Source organism: Peromyscus eremicus, chromosome 1, assembly GCF_949786415.1.
Source record: "Peromyscus eremicus chromosome 1, PerEre_H2_v1, whole genome shotgun sequence".
Taxonomy (NCBI): domain Eukaryota; kingdom Metazoa; phylum Chordata; class Mammalia; order Rodentia; family Cricetidae; genus Peromyscus; species Peromyscus eremicus.
This window is the reverse complement of record NC_081416.1, coordinates 152,492,241-152,512,307: the sequence shown is the minus strand read 5'-3', so window position 1 is coordinate 152,512,307 and position 20,067 is coordinate 152,492,241. Positions and strand designations below refer to the sequence as shown.

The window sequence follows — 20,067 nt, the reverse complement described above, 5'->3', positions numbered from 1 at the left end:
GCTAATGATTGGTTAGTATATCAAGAAGGGGATCTATGTGCTCAGTCTACATTCCTAGAAGTAGTTAGGTAAGAAGTGAGGAGTCTATAATGTTAGTAATAGAAAGGGAGGGTCTCAGATTGTACAAGAAATAAAGCTATCCACCTGACTTAGGGAACAGGCGTCATTTCCAAAAGGGTGTTTGTTACCTTAGGTCAGGAGATCATTTGGCCTTGGGTGCTTGTTAGGTATTTTAGATAAATTCACTGTTAGGAGTTCTTGGGAGCACACAAGAAAATCATTTTAGGAACCAGATTATATATATATAAAAGTTAAAATATCACCAAGACTTCTTAAGCCATGGCTTGACCTTTGGGAAAGTCCTTGACTTTTCCAAGTAGTAGCTTTTGTGATAGTAGCTGAGTTCCATTACATTTTCCTGTGGCTTGCAGCACAAAGCCACTGGTGAAGGAAAAAGCAGACTTGTTACAGGCAGGAGGGAGCAGATCTGCCATGGGTGGAGGCAAGTAAGTGGGTACATTTGGCGGGTCCTGCCAAGGTATGTCACCAAGCAAACCCCCAACGCACAGCAGAAGTAGTGGAAGAGGTTTGAGGGAGGAGGAAAGGAAAAGAGTGAAAGACAGAGTCAGAGTGAGGGCTTGGGAGGGGCAGGCCCTGATCGCTCACCTTAGCCAGAAATGTAAAAATACAGCACAGCCATGGTTCCCATGGATGAGAGGGGAAAAAAGACTCACTACAGCCTGTAACCATGGGCATCCCCAGGGCTAAAGGAAGGGCAGTCACCACACTCAACAGGGGTTGGGCTAAGCCAGAGGAGTCTTGGCACCTAGTACTAGGATTTTCGAGGAGGCCAGCAAGAATGAAAACCAAGCTCTGAGAAATGGGTGGGTCCCCAAGGGGAGGGTCAGAATACTAACAAAGTCTCCATGTCATTATTTGGGAGCTGCCTGGTGTGACAGAACAACTTGTTACAATGAGATAACTGCAGAGGGGTCATTGGAGTGATCAGTGCTTTGGGTACATCACATACCTTTCCAGAATACTTCTTGAGGTCCAGTTTCTGTGGCCTGCAGTAACCAGCTTGACAGCACCCCCTTCTTCTCTCACCTCCCCTCTATAATTGATATGACAAAACACTCTGTCCAAAAGCAACTTAAAGAGGAAAGGATTTATTTGCCTTACATATCTAGGTCACAGTCCAATACTGAGGGTGGTCAGGGCAGGAACTCCAGCAGGAGGTTGAAGCAGAAACCATGGAGGAATGCTACTTGTATCACTCACAGGCTCTCCCTTAGCTAGCTTTCTTATACAACACAGGGCCACTCACTTAGGGATGGTATTGCCCACAGTAGGCTGGGTCCTCCTGCATTAAGTGATAGTAAAAACAATCCCCTAAAGATATGCCCATAGGCCAAAGTGATCTAGGCAATTTCTCAATTGAAGCATTCCACTCAGAATTCCTCAAATCTGTGTCAAATTGACAATTAAAGTTAACTAGGACCATGTCCCAGGCCCTTGTCTGGCACTATTGAAAAAGAGATATCCTTTACCCTGGGAAGCTGAGCTGGTCAAAATGCTTCCCAGGATCAATTGGCAAGAAATCCCAACTGAGATCAAAATGTAGTTGAGCTAGGCATGGTGGCTCACATCTGTGATCCCAGCCCTAGGGAGTCTGAGGGAGGAGGATCATGAATTCTAAGCCAGGCTGGGATATAGAGAAAGAGCTTGTCTTAAAAAGCAAAGCAAAACAAAAATAAATAAAATAAAATAAAAGGAAAATGTAATTAAGACAGAGAAAGGCAGATTCATAACTTTTCCATTAATATTTCCTTAGAATTATGGCTGCTTCTATTGTTTTCATTTATAGGAACAAATTACTGTACTGCTGTTTTTAAAGCTTGGTCAATTTTGAGTTAGTTTTTTGTACTTCAATCTGGCTGATCCATCTTTCAGTCTTGATAGTGTTCTGATCAGGAGGAGGGATGTGCTCTCCTGGCTGAGGCTTTGCACTTGAGTGTAGTTTCTTCCTAGTAAAGTTGGGAAACCACTACTTCCAATGGTTGCTTGTGGAGGAAACATGTTCACACCCACTCATCGGTTTGGATGTTTTCAGTCACAAGTAGCAGAAATTCTAAGTTAAACTGGCTTAAATAAGAGGAAACTTTAAAGCCAGGTGGGGTGCCACAGGTTTATAATCCCATAGGGGAGACAGAGGTGGGGGGATCATGAGTTTGAGGCCAGTTTTAGATACATAGTGGATAAAAAAGAGAAATAATTTGTTTCATACAACAAGGAGTTCAGAAGTCAGAGCAGTTCAGAGCTGGCTGATTCAATGGTTTGACTACACCCTGAAAATTTTCACTTCTTTTCTTTTTAGATGTATTTATTTTGTTTAATGTGTATGAGCATTTGTCTGCATGTATGCATGTGCACCATGAGTGTGTCTTGTGCCCACAGAGGACAGAAGAGGATGTCAGATCCCTTGGGACTTGAGTTAAGGATGGTTGGGAGCTTCCATGTGGGTGCTGGGAGCTGAACAGAGGACTTATGCAAGAACAAGTGCCCTTAATTGTTGAGACATCTTTCCAGCCCCAGGATTTCGCTTCCCTTAGTCTCGCTGCCATTTTTTGTCTGTGGTTTCCTTTGGGTAGTTAGTGACTCTTCTTCATACTAGCTTCTAATTTTTAGGTAGGGGCTGAATCCCAGGGTTTTATCTACTTTTCTATTGTTGTGAAGAGACATCATGACCAAGGCAAGGTATAAGAGAAAGCATTTAATTAGAGGCTTGTTTCCAGTTTCAGGAGGTAAGTCACTGATTACCACAGCAAGGAGCATGGCAGCAGCTAGGCAGGCGCAGTGCTGGAGCAGTGTCTGAGCACTTACATCTCACCAAAAGCAAGAGGTGTAGACAGAGAGAGAACTGGGAATGGTGTTGGCTTTTAAAGCCTCAAAGCCCATACCCAGTGACACAACCACCCCACCAAGACCATGCCTCCTAATCCTTCCCAAATAGTTCTGCCATCTGGAGACTAAGTACTGAAAGATATGAGTTCATAGGCGTCATTTTAATTAAAAATATCACCTCCAGGGTTCTCATCCTGATATGAGAAGACAAGGGACTTATTTACATGCTCTTATTTTATATTTTACTCTTAGAAACAAAGGAACTACTCTACTGGTTTGTAATAGTCAGGATAAACTAGGTTATATATCAGTAACAAAACATCCTAAAGCCTCAGTGACCAAATAAGTCTGTTTTTCTCTGTTGCGTGTACTGATAGGTCAGTAAAGGAGCTGTCTTAGTCCCTTTTCCTGTTGCTATGATAAAATACTCTGAAAGAAGTTAAGGCAAAAGAAGTTTATTTTGGCTCACAATTCAAGGGGACAGTCCATCAGGGTGTGAAGTCATGGCAGCAGGAGCTTGAGACAGTTAGTCACACTGCATCTCCAAGCAAGAAACAGAGTGATGAATGCTTGTGCTCAGCTAGCATTCTCATTTTTATACAGTCCTGTACCCAAAGCCAGAGAATGGAGATGCCCACTTTAAGTGTGAGTCTTCCCACTTCAATGAAGCTAATCAATATAATTCTTCACAATCCTTCTCAGAGGTTAAATAATCCTTCACATGCATGACTGCAGGCTCATCTCCTAGGTGATCCCAGACACTGTCAAGTTGACAATGAACACTAATAATCACAGGGACTCATTCTCCCTCAGGTCACTCAGGGACCCTATGAAGGAACAGTGCCATCTAGAACACTGTCAGTGAATGAGCAGAGGGAACACAGTCCTGGAGAGTCTCCCACTGGCCTCCAAATGCTGCAGTTTTGAAATGACACACATGGCTTCTGCTCATGCATCAGATAGGGTGTCATGACCCCACTCAACTACAAAGGGACCAGAAAATTTGGGCTAACAGTGTTAAAAAGTGCTATAGCTGTTCTCATTGTCACGTGTCCATTTTAAACCTAATCCCTGGCAGGCAGTCTAGGATAGCCAGGACTGTTTTACAGCAACATTTGGAAGGTGTGAGTGGTGACTGAAGTAGCATAGAAACCTCCACAGCCTGTGAATGAAGCTGAGATAGTGGGACACTGTGAGAATTCTTTGACAGTCTTATGCCACTAGGAGACTCTGAGTCAGGTTTGCTTTGCCTCTCTTTCCATTCTTCCTTCTTCCTTCCTTCTTTTATTTTTTTTAGAGTGAAGTTCTTATTAATTGATAATGTATATATAGAGAATTATGTGGATAATAAGGGGGCAGCTTGTGAAGTTCTACAATATGAGCATGACCCAGTAAGTACCTTTTCTTTCTTTTTTTCTTCTTCTTCTTCTTCTTCTTCTTCTTCTTCTTCTTCTTCTTCTTCTTCTTCTTCTTCTTCTTCTTCTTTTTAAAACAGACTCAATTCACCTTATTTTTCTTAAATAAAAATATGATGGCCACAGCTGGAGCCTGAGTCCTCTTAACAGAGACTCTGGTATGGGTTTTCAAAAGATGGTCAGTGAATTCCTGATAAGGAGACTTGGTGAACACAGTCTCTTTCCAGAGATTGGAGGTCAGGTAGCTGTGGTTCTTAGACACAGCATCAATGGTGGCCTTGGAAAAGTTTCCCAGGGTGGCAGTGCAGACCCTGGTTGATGTGTAGTCATCAATACTGGGCATCATCAGTAGCTTCTTGGGCACAGGGGCAGAGACGATGCCAGTGCATTGTGGGCAGGGATGAGATGCACCAATACAGAGCCACAATGGCTTGCTACTTTACATGGAACAGTGTGGGGCTTGCCAATCTTGTTCCCCTAGTAGCCTCTCCACACAGGGACAATGGAGGCTTGACCAAGATGATGGCTCCTTGATGGCAATGGCTACTTCCTTGGAGCTATCAACACCAAGACCAACATGACCATTTGTGGTCCCCAATAGTGACAAAAGCCTTGAAGCTGGTCTGCTGTTCTGCACTGGAACAAACTTTAGAACCTCATCCTTTAGGGATGCACCCAGGGAAAAAAAATCAATAATCTCAGATTCCTTAATGAGAAGGGAGAACAGGCTGATTTCCTCCAGGGACTTGATCTTCATGTCCTTAACTAGGCAGGCCAGCTTGGTGGATCCACTCCTTGTCTTTGGCTTTACCTCCACAACCCTGAGGCCTCAACCATGGCCACAGTCTCAAACACTGTGGGGGTGCCCCAAACAGCTTGACCGACCATACAAATGCCACGACAGGCTTATGCCCAGACACAGCTTCTGTAACAGGCTTACTGGCAGGTAATACCAGGATCCAGAAAAAGCCATGAGCTGACCCCACCAGGGAGGGCCTGCATCTAAGGGGAAATACCTGACATTCCAAATATTCCCTATACCCTCAAACAAATGTCAGCCAATCAGGATCTTGAACCCTGGAAATCCCCTCACCCCAACCTCTGCTATGATAAAACCCCATCCTGTCTGGGCTTGGGGCTCTCTTCTCTCACCACTGCATTTGACAGAGAGTCCAAGCTCTAAGCTTGAAATAAAGACTCTTTGCTCTTACATATGGGATTCAGTCTCCATTGGTGGTCTTTTGGGGACCCTGTAATCTTGGCACAACAACCACAACTGCATAATCCTGGGCCCCTGGGTCCTCAGCCCTTCTGCTGCACCGATGTCATCCACCATTTGGTGTTTTTTCAAAGAAGATCTTTTTTTTTTTGTTTTGTTTTTTGAGACAGAGTTTCTTTGTGTAACAGCCTTGGCTGTCCTAGAACTTGCTCTGTAGAACAGGCTGGCCTCCATCCCACAGAGATTGGCCTACCTCTGCCTCTTGAGTGCTCAGATTAAAGACCTGCACGACCACTGCCTGGCCGTATTCTGATATTTTATCACATAGTCTATGTCATTTCTTTAAAAATGTGTTGTTGCCACTGCTATCTTTTTTAAAAAGGCTTGTTTATTATTTGTATGTTTGCATGTATGGCTGCATGAATTTGTGTGTCATGTACATAAAGGTCAGAAAAGGGTGTCAGATCCTCTGGAACTGGAATTACATACAGTTGTAACCCACTCATCATGGGTGTTGAAAACTGAACTTGGGTCCAGTTGGAATCAGAGCAAGTTCTCTTAACCATGGTGCCATCTCTCCAGCTTCCTCCCCTGTTATCTTAATGACAAGGCATGGTGAAGTCATGATACCTACTTTGGAGGCATTAGCCCATGGCACTCTCACTTCAAGGCATGCTGAGACAGACATATCCTAGTTGGGTGGTCAGTGAAACTTCTGTGAAGGACAGGGTGGCCAATTGATGGCACCTGAAGTGACCCACTAGTGCCTGATCCACACCAGCTTTGTGGACTTTCTCCAAACACCTACACAGAGCTAGCCTCTGTGCTAAGCCCTAATCTTGTAGATTCTCAGAGTTCAGGTCTATAACATATCATGGAAGGTCATTACACACCTAAACCCCTGCTATCTGGGCTTTGGTTGGAGGGGCCTCTGGTCCTGTCTATGCCCCCAGTGTGTGGCTGTGGTTATCTTGGGACTTAGGGGACATTCTTAGGATGGCAAGGCACAATTGTTCTCAGAAAAAAGAATGAAAACAGAAAATTTAATGAATATCTACTTGGGCTTGACCCTGTTCCTTCCTCTTTGTCATAGTCTTCTTCTTCTTCTTCTTCTTCTTCTTCTTCTTCTTCTTCTTCTTCTTCTTCTTCTTTTCTTCTTCTTCTTCTTTCTTCTTCTTCTTCTTTCTTCTTCTTCTTCTTCTTTCTTCTTCTTCTTTCTTCTTCTTTCTCCTCTTCTTCCTCCTCTTCCTCCTCCTCCTTCCTCCTTTTTCTTCTTCTTCTTCTTCTTCTTCTTCTTCTTCTTCTTCTTCTTCTTCTTCTTCTTCTTCTTCTTCTTCTTCTGTGCTGGGGGTGGAACCCATAATCTTGCCACATTCCCAGCTTTTGGTTTTCAGAAACAGCATCTCATTACGTAGCCCAGGCTGGCCTTGAATGCATGCTCTCAGTCTGTCAAGCTTTGGGATTACAAGCATGCCCCACACCACAGGCTCACAGAGGTGAATGGTTTATGAAGGTTGTGTTAATTGAAAGAATGTAGATGTTAGGGTCCATGTCCCAGCGGTTCTGGATTATTTTTGGAGATGCAGTGATGCCTGAAATTTGGCATTGTTCTGTGCACTCCCCAGTGATTCTAACTACAGGTTTGAGCTGGGCATGGGTTCTTCCTGAGAGAGGCCAGCCACACACTTTCTTTTCTTTTCTTTCTTTTTGGTTTTTTTGAGACAGAGTTTCTATGTGTTAACAGTCTTGGCTGTCCTGGATCTTGCTCGGTAGACCAGGCTGGCCTCGAACTCACAAAGATCCACTTGCCTCTGTGTGGTGATACATTATTTTCCCCCCAAAATATTGTACACTCTAATAAACTTATCTAGGATCAGAGAACAGAACAATATTAAACATAGAGGTTAGGCAGTGGTAGCACACGCCTTTAATCCTATTACTTGGGAGGCAGAGATCCATTTGGATCTCTGTGAGTTTAAAGCCACACTGGAAACAGCCAGACATGGTGACTCACGCCTTTAATCCTAGGAAGTGATGGCAGAAAGCAGAACGGTATATAAGGCATGAAAACCAGGAACTGGCCGGTTAAGCATTCAGGCTTTTGAGAAGCAGTTCAGCTGAGATTCATTTGGATAAGGACTCAGGCTTCCAATCTAAGGAAATAGGATCAGCTGAGGAACTGGGGAGGCGAGGAAGCTGTGGCTTGTTCTGCTTCTCTGACCTTCCAGCATTCACCCCAATACCCAGCTCCAAGTTTGATTTTATTAATAAGACCTTCTAAGATTCGTGCTACACCTCTGCCTCTCAAGTGCTGGGATTAAAGGTGTGTGCCGTTGTTTTGTTGTTGTTGTTGTTGTTGTTGTTGTTGTTGTTGTTGTTGTTGTTGTCGTCTTTGTCGTCGCCGCCGCCGCCGCCCCCACCACCACCACCACCCGGCTAGCCCCACACTTTCCTGTGAGCACCATATGTGAACAGAGGGGTGGAGTGGGACAGTTGCTGCAAGGCCCACCCTTCACCCATGGATGAGAATAGATTGGCCATTGAATGTCAGTTTCCAAGAGAAAGGGACAGGCTGAGTTAGAGGGGATGGCAAGGTCTCCCTAAAATGTGACACCCAGCATCCATTCCTCTGAGGCACTGACAGAAGCTAGACAGACTGCTGAACACTGAATACTTGTGTTCCCTCAAAAGTCACATGTCAAAGCCAATCCCCAAATGTGACAATTGACTGGTTACTTTTATGTGATTGTGACCAAGATACCTGACAGAAACACTTGAAGGGAGGGATGGTTGTTTCAGTTCATGATTCGCACTTATTTCACAGCAATATAGTGGGGGAGAAAAGGCCAGCTTGGTGTGTGTGGTGGGAGTTATTGGCTGTTACTTCACATGGTGTAGACCTGGATGCAGACAGCACAAGATGGAAGCAAAGCCAGGCTATAAAGCTCAGATCTTCCAAAATAGCACCTCCACCTGGGAACTGGTAATCAAACACATGAACCCACAGGGCACTTTTAAGACCCAAACTGACAGATGGTGTTAGGAGACTTGGTTGTTTGTGGTGCTTCATGCCTGGATACTCAGCTGAGGCAGGAGTATTGACACTAGTTTCAGGCCATTTTGGATTGCACAGCAAGTTACAAGTCCAGTCAGAGTTCCACTGCAAAACCCTGTCTCAAAAACAAACAACAACCAAATGAGGGGGTAGTGCCTTTAGGAGTGATTGGGCTGTGATTGGTGAGCACTATGTCTTTTTGGAAGAGTTCTCAGAGACCACATTGGCCCTTGGCCATGTGAGATCTCAGCCAGACAGCTATCTTAAAAAAAAAATGGGGCCCTACTCAATATCAAATCTTTCAAAACTTTGACCTTGGACTTGCCAGCATCCAGAGCCATGCAAAAGTCTTTTATAAAGCTACCTGATCTGTGATCCTTTTGTGACAGCATCTTGAAGAGATGAAGACATAGGCCCATGGCAGGAAGAAATCCCTGGCTCAACTTTGGAACCAAGCTGAAGCTGGTGTCGCTGAAGTAAGATGACCAGTCGCCCTGGTTGGTTGAGGACTTTGGCAACCCTGATCACTTCAGCAGCTTCATCTGAGCCAAAGGACAAAAGGAAGCCTGGCATGAGGAAGGGAGAGAAGGCACTGAGCCAGATGTGCAGACCTGTGGGATTTGGGGGAGAAGTACTTTCGTTGTTTGCCCCAAAGGGGAACATGGCCACATGTGTTTTGAGGGGCAGCTCAGACTGCTTCAGAAAGAAAAGAGCCAGCATAGGACTGAGCTGCGATGAGATTCCAGACTGAGCTTGAGATGCCCTACTCCAGGAGCCCCTGAGCCCCTCTGTCTTCATTATTTAAAGCTATGCTCATGTTTTACTCAAGATAGCCAAGGAGGGTCTGCCACCATGAAAAGCTCCTGGAATGGGGCCCAGGTGGCTGTGAGGGCCTCCACAGAGTAACATAAGCTTCAGTGAGTGGACTGTAACTGTATGTTACATTAATTAGGCTGCTGGATAATAGAGTTTTCGATGGTTATTGCAGTCTGTAAATCCTGTAGCAAACACAGGTAGGAGCCTGGAGCTGGGAGGGGTTCCTGCCTTGCAGAAAATAGTCTTGGTTCTTTCTTGTCAGTGGGGGTTTAAACTCAGGGTGAGTTTAAGTTCTAGAGACACAGATGATCTGGGGGAGAGAGGTCCAGCCATGTGACCCACCTGCTGTTACATTGGTTCTAGGTAGATGTATTTGTGTCCTCAACTAGCAAATGGGCTACCTGTATGGATTTCTTAGGGCCAGCTGGAGTTTGCTGTGACAGGGACAGCTTTGGAAAGTTCCTGGTCCCTGGTTTGGAAGACAGTGCTATAGATCCACAACTCTGGGGTGAAGCCACACACAAGAACGTTATCCCTTACACACTTCACTCATAGTTTTTATTTTAAAAATGATGCTGAGATACCAGGAGGACCATGGTGGCTTGCCTAAAGTCACAAAAACAAGACAGGCAAGGACCCACTTTTCTGGTACCACTCAGCTGGGCCCACCTTGATTCTGACCTTTGGGACCTAACAGGCTTCTCCTGCCTCCCTTTCTACACCCCTTTTCTCTGAATCTTTTGGTTGCAGGCCTGTCCCCACCCCTTCAGGCCTGATGGTAGTAGGCCCCAGATTCTCTATCCAGCAGCCTATAATGCATGTCTGCCCTAGTAAGCCCATCCTCCTTTGGCTACCTGGTTGTGGGTACAGAAGGTTTAAAGAGGCAGAGATTGCTTCTGAAACCTAGCTCATGAGTGTTAATTTCATGCCTCATAACTGTTTCTAAGATGGCTGTGATGGGATATGCCTATAATCCTAGCATTTGGGAAGATGAGACAGGGAGAGCTAGCATTCCCCAAACAGCCTGATCTATATAGTAAGTTTCAGGACAGCCTGGGCTATCAAGGGGAGATCCTATTTATAGAAAATAAAATCAAAACCTATCAACAATCAAACAGGCAAAAATCAAAAAAGACTGGGAGTATAGGTCATGGGTACAGTGTTCACCTTTAGGGTTCAAGGCTGTGGGTTTAGTCTCCAGCACTGCAAACAAACAAAGAAAACCATGATTCTATGTGCTTCTGTACTGGCTAGTTTGTGTGTCAACTTGACACAAGTTAGAGTCATTGAAGAGGAAGAGGCTTTGGCTGAGGAAACACCTCCATGAAATCTGATGTAAGGAATTTTCTCAATTAGTGATCAATGTGGGATGACCCAGCTTATTGTGGGTGGTGCCATCCCTGGGCTGGTCTTCCAGGGTTCCATAAGAAAACAGGTTGAGTAAGCCAGAGGAAGCAAGCCAATAAGCAGCACCCCTCCATGACCTCTGCATCAGCTCCCTGCCTCCAGGTCTCCTGCCCTGTCTGAGTACCTGTTCTGAATTCCTTCAGTGTTGAACAGCAAAGTGTTAAGTATAAGCCAAATTAACCCTTTCTTCCCCAACTTGCCTTTTGGTCATGGTGTTCTGTTGCAGAAAAGAAACCCTAACTAAGACAGCCTCCAATGCTAACCCTGGTCTAGGCTACAGATACCCATCCCTCAGAGGTGTAGCACCTCCTCACTGGTCTTTTATGGTCCTTGTCCTGGTCTCTCTGGTCCACCCCTCCACTATTGTTCACTTTTCCCTGGCTTCTTCCCAGGCCACTCAGCCTGAAGCTTCCAATTGCACCTTATCTGTGTACCTCGTAGGTCCTACCCCATGCCAGTTTTCCTGCCTGCCTTACTCTAGTGTAGATGTCTGGCCTCATCTTAAGGTTGGTTCCCCCAGACATAGGCATGTCTCTTCCCTGTCCCACTCCATAGTCTTATGGCCCCATCTCTACTAGTCACTGCCTCACTCACTAAATTGGGGATGACCTATGGGGTGGGGACCAGCAGATTCAAGGCAACCATACCCTAGTGACTGAGACATTGTTGAACTCCTGGTCTCCACAGGTCCAGGGTAGAGAAAGAGCCAATATTCTGAGAGGTGGCAGGAGATCATGTATTTGGGGGACATACTGCATTCCTTTGGACTTGGTGTTTTCTTGCTTTAAAATTGCAGTTCTTAGGCAAAGGCCCTTAGTAGCCTGGGCCCTACCATGTGGGATAAGATAATCAGGGTAGGGGGCTGGAGAGATGGCTCAGCGGTTAAGAGCACTGACTGCTCTTCCAGAGGACCTGGGTTCAATTCCCAGCACCCACATGGCAGCTCACAACTGTCTGTAACTCCAGTTCCAGAGAACCTTCACACAGATATACATGCAGACAAAACACCAATGCACATAAAATAGAAATAAATAAATTATAAAAAAAAAGATAATCAGGGTAATGGTTTAATTATTTCAGATATCTGCTAAGCCTAGGCTTAGTAGGATTATTCATGGTTCTTCTACAGTATCTTGGAACCTAGTATCTCGGAACCTAGGCAAGTACTCTATCTGCAGACTATAAAGCTATTATTATTATTATTATTACTATTATTATTGCACAGCACTAGCCTCTGAGCCAAAGTGCACCCATCTTCAGGAGTTCAACTGGGTTTGCTCTCCAAAGATCATCACAGCTGGCCTATTGGCTGTTGATGTTCCCTCTAGGAAGGAGGGGATAAGAGAGTCACAGGATCCTCATCTGACTATCCACATCTTCTTTAGTAGTTGTCTGCAACTCTTCCCTACATCATGTGGACACCGGGTCTCTGAAAAGGGGTAGAGGATGCATGTCCTCTTAGATGTATCCTATAGGTAGGGAAGGAGTCAGGAGAAAGGCTGTCCTGGTTGTTTTTTTTTTTTTTTTCAACTTAACACAAGCTATAATTATCTGGGAAGAGGAACCTCAGTTGAAAAAACATGCTTCCATTGGATTGTCTGTAGGGCATTTTCTTTCTTAAAGATTGATGTGGGAGGGTCTAGTTTACTGAGGGTGGTACCACTCCTGGCCAGCTGTTCCTGGATGGTATAAGAAAGCAGAGTAAGCAACCTATGAGGAATAAGTCAGTAAGCAACATTCTTTTCTACTTCCCTGCTTCTGTTCCTGCCTTAAGTTCCTGCCCTGACTTCTCTTCATGATAAACCATGACCTAATGTGGGTTGTTTTAGTTAGTGTTTCTATTTCAGCAACAAAACACCATGACCCAAAGCAAGTTGGGGATAAAAGGGTTTAATTGGCTTGTACTTCTATATTGACATTCATCATTGAAGGAATTCAGGACAAGAACACACACATGGCAGGCATCTGAAGGCAGGAGTTGATGCAGAGGTGATGGAAAAGGAGTACTTACTGGCTTCCTTTCCATGGTATGCTGAGCCTGCATACTTACAGAAGTCAAGACCACAAGCCCAGGGATGGCACCACCCACAGTGGGCTGGGCTCTCCCACATCAATCACTAATTAAGAAACTGTCTTACAACTGGATCTTATGGAGGCATTTTCAATTCATGTTTCCTCCTTTCAGATGACTCTGGCTTGTGTCAAGTTGACATAAGACTAGCCAGCATAGGAGTGAAATTAAACCTTCCCTTTCCCAAGGTGCTGTTAGTCATGGTGTTTTATCAGAGCAATAGAAACCTAAGTAAGACAAGGGGACTCCATGCCCATAGCTACGGAGTTCTCATACATATAGGATGCTTTGAAGTCAGCCAATGCTCTGTAAGTAAGTCGGCCAACTCACTGGTTCCCCAGAGTAAACTCTATTTGAATCACGTCTTGCTTTGTTGTTGGCACCTTAGGAGGAGGAGGAGATAGCCATTATCTACATCTGATTGGAAGGAACTATAGCAAAAAACCACAACTTTCTTTTTCCTTTTCCTTTTAACAGAACAGTGTTGAAGTCTTCCAAGCTGGCTTTGAGCTCTTGTGGTATTATAGGCTGGCCTTTCACTTGTGATCCTCCTCCCTAATCCTCCTCCAGGCATGAACTACCTGGTCTGGTTAACATTTTTTATTCAAGTATGTATACATTTTCTTGTGGTTACAAAGTGCTTGACAGAAGCAACTTAAGCTGGAAGGGATGCTTTGTCTCACAGTTTCAGAGGGCTCTGTCCATCATGGCAGGAAAGGCTTGCTGTTTGTTCCAATGGAGACAGGCGGGAGCCAGAGAAAGCACAACCATTAAGTTTATAATTCTCTGATTACTGGTCAGCACATATACCTATGTTTTCAGCTCCTGGACTGTAATACTGTGCTTTCCGTGGGGCTAGGTCTGAAGGCAACCTTTCAGGCCCCAAGCAGGAAGGGCATGGCAGAGGCTGACCCTGGGTCTTTGGGGCTGCTGCTCTTGGCTTGCCCTTGTTACTCCCTCTGCTGAGGGCAGAGATGCACCCCTATTTCCAAGCAGTGGCATCTTGAAGGAGCCCCATTTGTTCTTGTGATTTGCAATGTTGAAAGTCCTGCCATGTCAATTCCGTGCTGCCACCACAAACATGGTGTCAGGAAGAGATGCATGCATCTGTAGAATGAGTTTATGTGGCCCGTGTTGTCATGGAATACAGTATAATCATATACTGGTGGAGGAGACTGAGGTAGCCAATGGCTCTGCATCTCATGATCCCTGCAAGGGAAGCTTTCTGTGGACAGAGGTGTGGGGGCCCAAATTACTCAAGGTCAGAGAGTCTGAGCTTGCTTTACCCAGCAGGGCTGCATAATGGGATGATTTGGCTATGGGCATGGTTACCAGGTGTTTTGAAGGGTCTACACTTGGCTGTACATTAGGCTTTGGTCTTGATAGGGGAGGTCTTTTGCCTTGTCCCTTGGCACTGTACAAAAAGCCCTTTGGAATAAACCTCAAGGTGACTGGGTATTGGCCCAGGGCCCTCCCAAAACTATCCTGTGTCTCTGTCTTTCTTATTGTCTCTATCTTTATAATTTCCTCATTCCTCTCTCCTTCCCCCAAGAACTCTTTGAAAGATGGGAGTAGGTCAGAGCTGGACTCTGGAAGACTCCCACACAGAGGGCCACTGGAAGCATTATATGTGACGATTTCTTTCTCCCTCACTTTTGGCTGAAAGTCCAATTTTTTTGTGTGTATTAAATGCTTCAGTATTAGACACTGCTCCCTATTCCATCTTCTGTTGTTGAAACTGAGGGCTGAGAGTAAGTTGGGCCTTGACCTCTGATTTCCTGACTCTCAAAGACAACAGCACAGAGGCTCACACTCTGTGCTTCAATGGGTGGAACTAAAAAGGCATAGTAATGCTGGATTGGCTATATGTTCCTGCTGTTTGTGGACTGTGGACTTGTGCTTCTGTGTGTGTTGGGGGCAGGCTCTGATGACATAGGGCAGTTCTGGCACCTGGACTCTTGCTGGATGCAGTGCCCACTTGTGTGGGAGGGTAGGGCAGCATATGAATCTGCAGTAGACAAGTCACAAGGGCATTGATGGAGTCACTGCTGTCATCATGGCAGCTGTGTGAACCAACACCCACGGCTTGCTCTCTCTCTTTTTAATGGGGCAATACAATATACATTGTGTGCGTGTCTGTTTGTGCTGGCTGCTGGCCTGGAACTCACTATTGACTTTGAAGTCATGGCTATCCTTCTGCCTCAGCCTCCCAAATGATTGGTTTACTAGTATGAGCCATTATGACTGGATAAGCAACAAATATTTATGAACATGTGTTTTCCTGTGGAGAGGATGGGTCCTAGGGCTTTGAGCATGTTAGGCAAGGCTCTCCACCAGGAGGACTACACTTTGATGTCTTCCTTGTGTTTTTTGAGACAGATTTTTCTATGCAGCTCAGGCTGGCCTGGAACTCATGATCCTTCTGCCTCAGAGGCTTCCTGAGTGCTGAGATTACAGGTGTGTGCCACCATGACTCCTAAACCCTTTCTATGCAAAGCAGTATTCTGCACCATATGGGGATGTTTAGGTTCTGTTCTAATGGCAAATAGATAGGCAAAGTCCCAGTTGAGAAGGGCTGTGGGACACACAAGAAATGATAGAGGTTGGTGGAGAAGGGGCTGCTGAGCTAGGAAGGTGGGGATGAGCTGGGAAGGCCATGAGGGAACCTTCCAGTAGAACAGAGACAAATGCAGAAGATGACACTGACATGGGGTTAAACGATGAGGGAAATAATGTCCCACAAAATAATAACTCAAGTGCAAACACTGAGAGTGGAGCAGAGGCACATTTGAGGAGTCTTAGTGGACAAGACTAGGGAGGGGGAGCCTAGGATCATCATGGAATTCTTGTCTGGAACATGACTTAACATCAAGTTAGGGGAAGGTTACTTGTGGGTTTTAAGTGGAAGGATGGCACAGACTGAGTCATGTTCCAATGGTCATCTTGTCTGTATGTGCCCAAGTATGGAGTCAGGGAAGCCATGGGATAACTGGGGCTGTGACTGGGCAGTTGGTGTATGGGAGGATGAGGTCAAGAGATAGGACCGTGAGAAGAGCTGGGAGGAGAGGAGCCTTGAGTTCCTATGTAAGTTGTCACTCAGTAGGACTTCAAGAAAGGTTGGATGGGGTTGTGGACAAAAGAGAGGAAGCAACACAGAAGCGGACCTTGTCCCTGTGTTACAGAGACAATAAGACAATTCCATGAGGTAGGTGTAGATGTACTTATGTGGAGAGGTCAAAGGGTAGTGTTTTCACACCACCATTCAATGAACCTTTACCTTGGGTCAGGATTGCTCTAGATAATTGGGGATCCAGAATGATCAAAACAGTCTTTGTTGTTGCTGAGCTTTTACTCTAACTTGGGAGAGGAAGACAATGAAATCATACCTCCCCTCTTGTTGACAATATGATTTTGAGAACTTTAGATCTACCTGGGGCTGTGGCCATGTGATCAGACATGGAGAGAATTTGGAGAGAAGTCCAAAGATGGGGCTAAGGGCAACCCAACATTTCCATGTGTGGGATATGAAGATCCATTAATGGACTCTAAGGAGTGGCCGGGAAGTTGGTGAAGGTTAGGAAGGTGGGGATAAGAGGGTTCCTGGGTGAGGAATAGTTACTTACCCATGTTAAGTGCTGACTGGAGGGAGGTCAGACGAGATAAATATGAAGATAGCCTTCAGCTTTGCAAATATGCATCACTTGAGTGAGCTGGTGAGTGGTTGGTGGAGGCAGAAGCAATGTAGTATTCTACATCTCATCCCATTCAACACACCATCCCAACCAACCTGCTTTATCCTATTCAGTCCCACTGTGCCTGGTCTATGGTCCAATGTCATGACCCTCCCTTCTCTGTTATACTTCTCTCTCTTCCTCCATCCCTTTCATTTTCCCCATCTCCTTCCCTTCCACACTTCTCCCTTCCTGGGAGCTCAGCCGGATGGAACACAAAGAGAGAAAATATTTTCTGTAAATGCATATGAAGGCTGAGGCCTTTGCTCATGAGTACCATCTTGGTGGCTGGGGAACATCTTTCTTTGTCAAAATCTCTTGAGAAACAAAATGGTGAACCCTCAGGGCCTTGTCCATTCTGGATTTCCTGCTGCTCCAACATTTTTTCTTTTGCAGTCATCTCTGTGTTTGCCTACTTAGGAATGCTTGTCCTTCACAGCTCATGAGAAATTACCAAGAATGTTATTGACTCTAATTTTAATTTGTCTAGTACTCTTGTTAATCATGTCTATTTAAGACCTCCATTAAAGGCCTATGAGGTTGATTAAATAGACAATTCAATACAGTTCTATTGGAACCCCCTCTATTAAATTAATATTATAGACATTTAACAGATGTCTTAATGAGGCACTGTAGTTAAGGAATGCAAACTAAATTAACACAAAAGCCATTGTCCAGAAAGTGAGCTTTTTACCCTAATTGATGGATTTGGGGAAGAATCTTCATGTTTATTCTTCAGAACCTGAGCGACTGGTCATTGGGTGATTCTTTTCAGCATTCAGAAAAGCCTGGTTCAAGCCTGGTCAAATGAAACATCAGGACTGGAAGAGACTTAGATGCCATCTGGAATGTACCATCTTCAAATACTGGTGAATGGAGGAAGCAGGTGGGGTGTTACACAAACATACAGATATCTGGGTTCCACTCCTGGAGTCTGACTCAGTATGGCTGAAGTGTGTAGTGGGTAGCCATTCCAGCTTTGATCTGGAAGTTCCAACCCCCATTGAAGCTTCAGTAACTGTCACGCCTACAAGGCGGGGCCGAGAGAGGACCCTGAAGACCTGAGATCCGGATGTGCCAGCTCTCTTGGTTCCTGGACCCTGGACGCTGGAGGAAGACCGAGCAGAGTTCTCCAGAGAACACCCCCGGACTACGCTACACCTTTCCCAGACCCTGTTACCTATTCCTTCACTTGTAAATTACCCCACAAAATAAACCTCCCTTTTAACTACGTGGAGTGGCCTTAATAATTTCACCAATAGAAGTGCAGCATAGGATCAGCTGCTGCAGACATATGCCTGCTTATTCCGGTGCAGGAAGCCTGATTTTGGAGGCCTTCATGCAGTCAAGTTATCCCATTTGACAGATAGTAGCTTGGAGACCCTGAAAGATTTCAGGTGTTCATAAACTGATTAGAATTTTGTATCCTGCTCCATGCTTTTGAAAGTTAGTAGAAGTTCCTGCCATCTCTCCCCACCACTAATGAGTTGGGTGCAATCTAAGGTATGTCTTATGGGATTGAGATTGGTGGCCACATGTCCCCTTTCCATTTCTCCTGCTCGGTGGGGAGAACAGTAGCAGACCTTTTCAGGCCTTGCTTTGATTTCCTGGGTTCTTTATGATGGTTCTGAACCTGGGTGTGATTAGATTCTTGATATCCCATGGCTCCCCTCAGAGGTCAACTCTGCCCATCCTATATGTTAGACTTTTTGTCCCTGTGATAAAATACCTGACATAAATGACATGAGGAGGGCATTATTTTGCTCTGAGCTTCAGTTATCACGGCAGGGAGGACACAGTGGAAAAGGACATATAACAGACAAGAAGCAGAGACAGCAAGGATGCCTGTGCTGTAGCAAGCTTTCTTTTCTTGTATCCAGCTCCTGACCCTAGGGAATTAAACTTCCATGTATAGGGTGGATCTTCTCCTTCAATTAATCTTCTCTGCAAAGCTCTCAGAGCCACAGCAAGAAGTGTACTACTTTTTAAAGCATTTTTCAATCCAGTCATGTTGACATTAACCACCCCATCACTCTACACATCTACAATCAGACTGTGCTGTTCCGAGTGAACAAGGAGGGAGGAGTTTAGCTGCTGATAACTCCAGGAGTCTGGATACTGTGCATGCTGACAAAATAAAGGAACTTGGAGTCTAGCAGTTAGTTTGAGCTGGCTGGTGGCCCACACATACCATACACCAAAGAAACACCAGAGAAACCCAGGCCATTCTGTGTATGGGGTCCAGAGTGGATACTGCCACCTTCCTGGAAGGTATAGCCAACCTTTTCTAATTAGGAATATTTCACAGTTGTTACTGAGGGGTACACTACCCCTCCTCAAATTCCTATGTTGAAGCTCTAACCTCCAACATGACTATGTTTGGAGATAGGATCTTTAAGGAGGTAACTAAGGATAAATGGGTCATAGGATGAGATGTTAATTCAATGGCCCAGTATCATTATAAGAGACACACTAGAGCTCCCCACTCTTGAGGATAGACCATAGGACAGTGAGAGGTGGCTGTTGACCAGTCAGGAGGAACCCTTAGCACAAACTAATCTCGATAGCATTCTGAGTCCTTTCTTGAGGTGCCAACAGCTTTTACCATTGGCTTCTGGGGCCAATGTTTCTGTAGTGCATGGTTTACATTCAACAGAGCTGGTTGTCATATGTGGCTCTCTATACCCTAAATCTCATTTCCACCACAGTACTGCTCCTTGGAGACAGAGTCACGAGTGCCAAGTACCATGAAGGTGTGGGGACTTGGCTAGCCATACTCCATGTAGTACCGAGTGCAGTTTCCCTAGGACCAGTGCCTGGGAGGATGCTGTGGACCTTGGTCCCCTGGGAAGATCAGGGAAACAATAGCAGCACATCCCAGACAAGGCAAAGAGCAGAGACTCTGTGGCATGTGAGCATCACATTGTCTCCCCTGAGAGAGAGTGTCCTTAGTCAATGGAAACTTGAGTTGGGGCCAGCAGAAAAACGTTTCAGTTGGCAAGTGGCACCAGCAGTTTTTCTGGGAAGCAACTGTGTTTATGCAACATAGTGTGCCCTTTACATCACAGAGAGGCAGGGATGAACAGGTCTGCTCCTAATTTGTAACACCCATGCACTTTTGGCTGGCTAGAACAGCAGACTCTACACAGAAGACAGAGTTCCCTGGTAGAGAGCTGGGTAAATAAGCAATATATACATACTTTTAGCAGTCTCCTTTACATCTCTGTAGCTGTCCTGCTGGGAAGAACATGACTCTGGACCCAGGCTTTCTGGTTCAGATCTCCCAGTCCATGAGACCTTGGACAATGATCACTTTCAGGTTGAGGACTCATGTGTGCCCTGAACCTGGGTGGCAAGGACTATGTGATAACATGAGGGTCAGTGCCATGAGGAATGTCTGGATGATGTAGATAAAACCAGGGCCTAGATAGTCTCTAGGACTTAGGGGT

At 45.3% G+C, this 20,067-nt stretch overlaps 1 pseudogene; it reads right to left on the bottom strand.

The window, feature by feature from the left end:
- Window positions 1–408: 408 nt before the first annotated feature.
- Window positions 409–9,256, bottom strand: LOC131922046 (small ribosomal subunit protein uS5-like; annotated as a pseudogene).
- Between the last annotated feature and the right edge of the window lie 10,811 nt (window positions 9,257–20,067).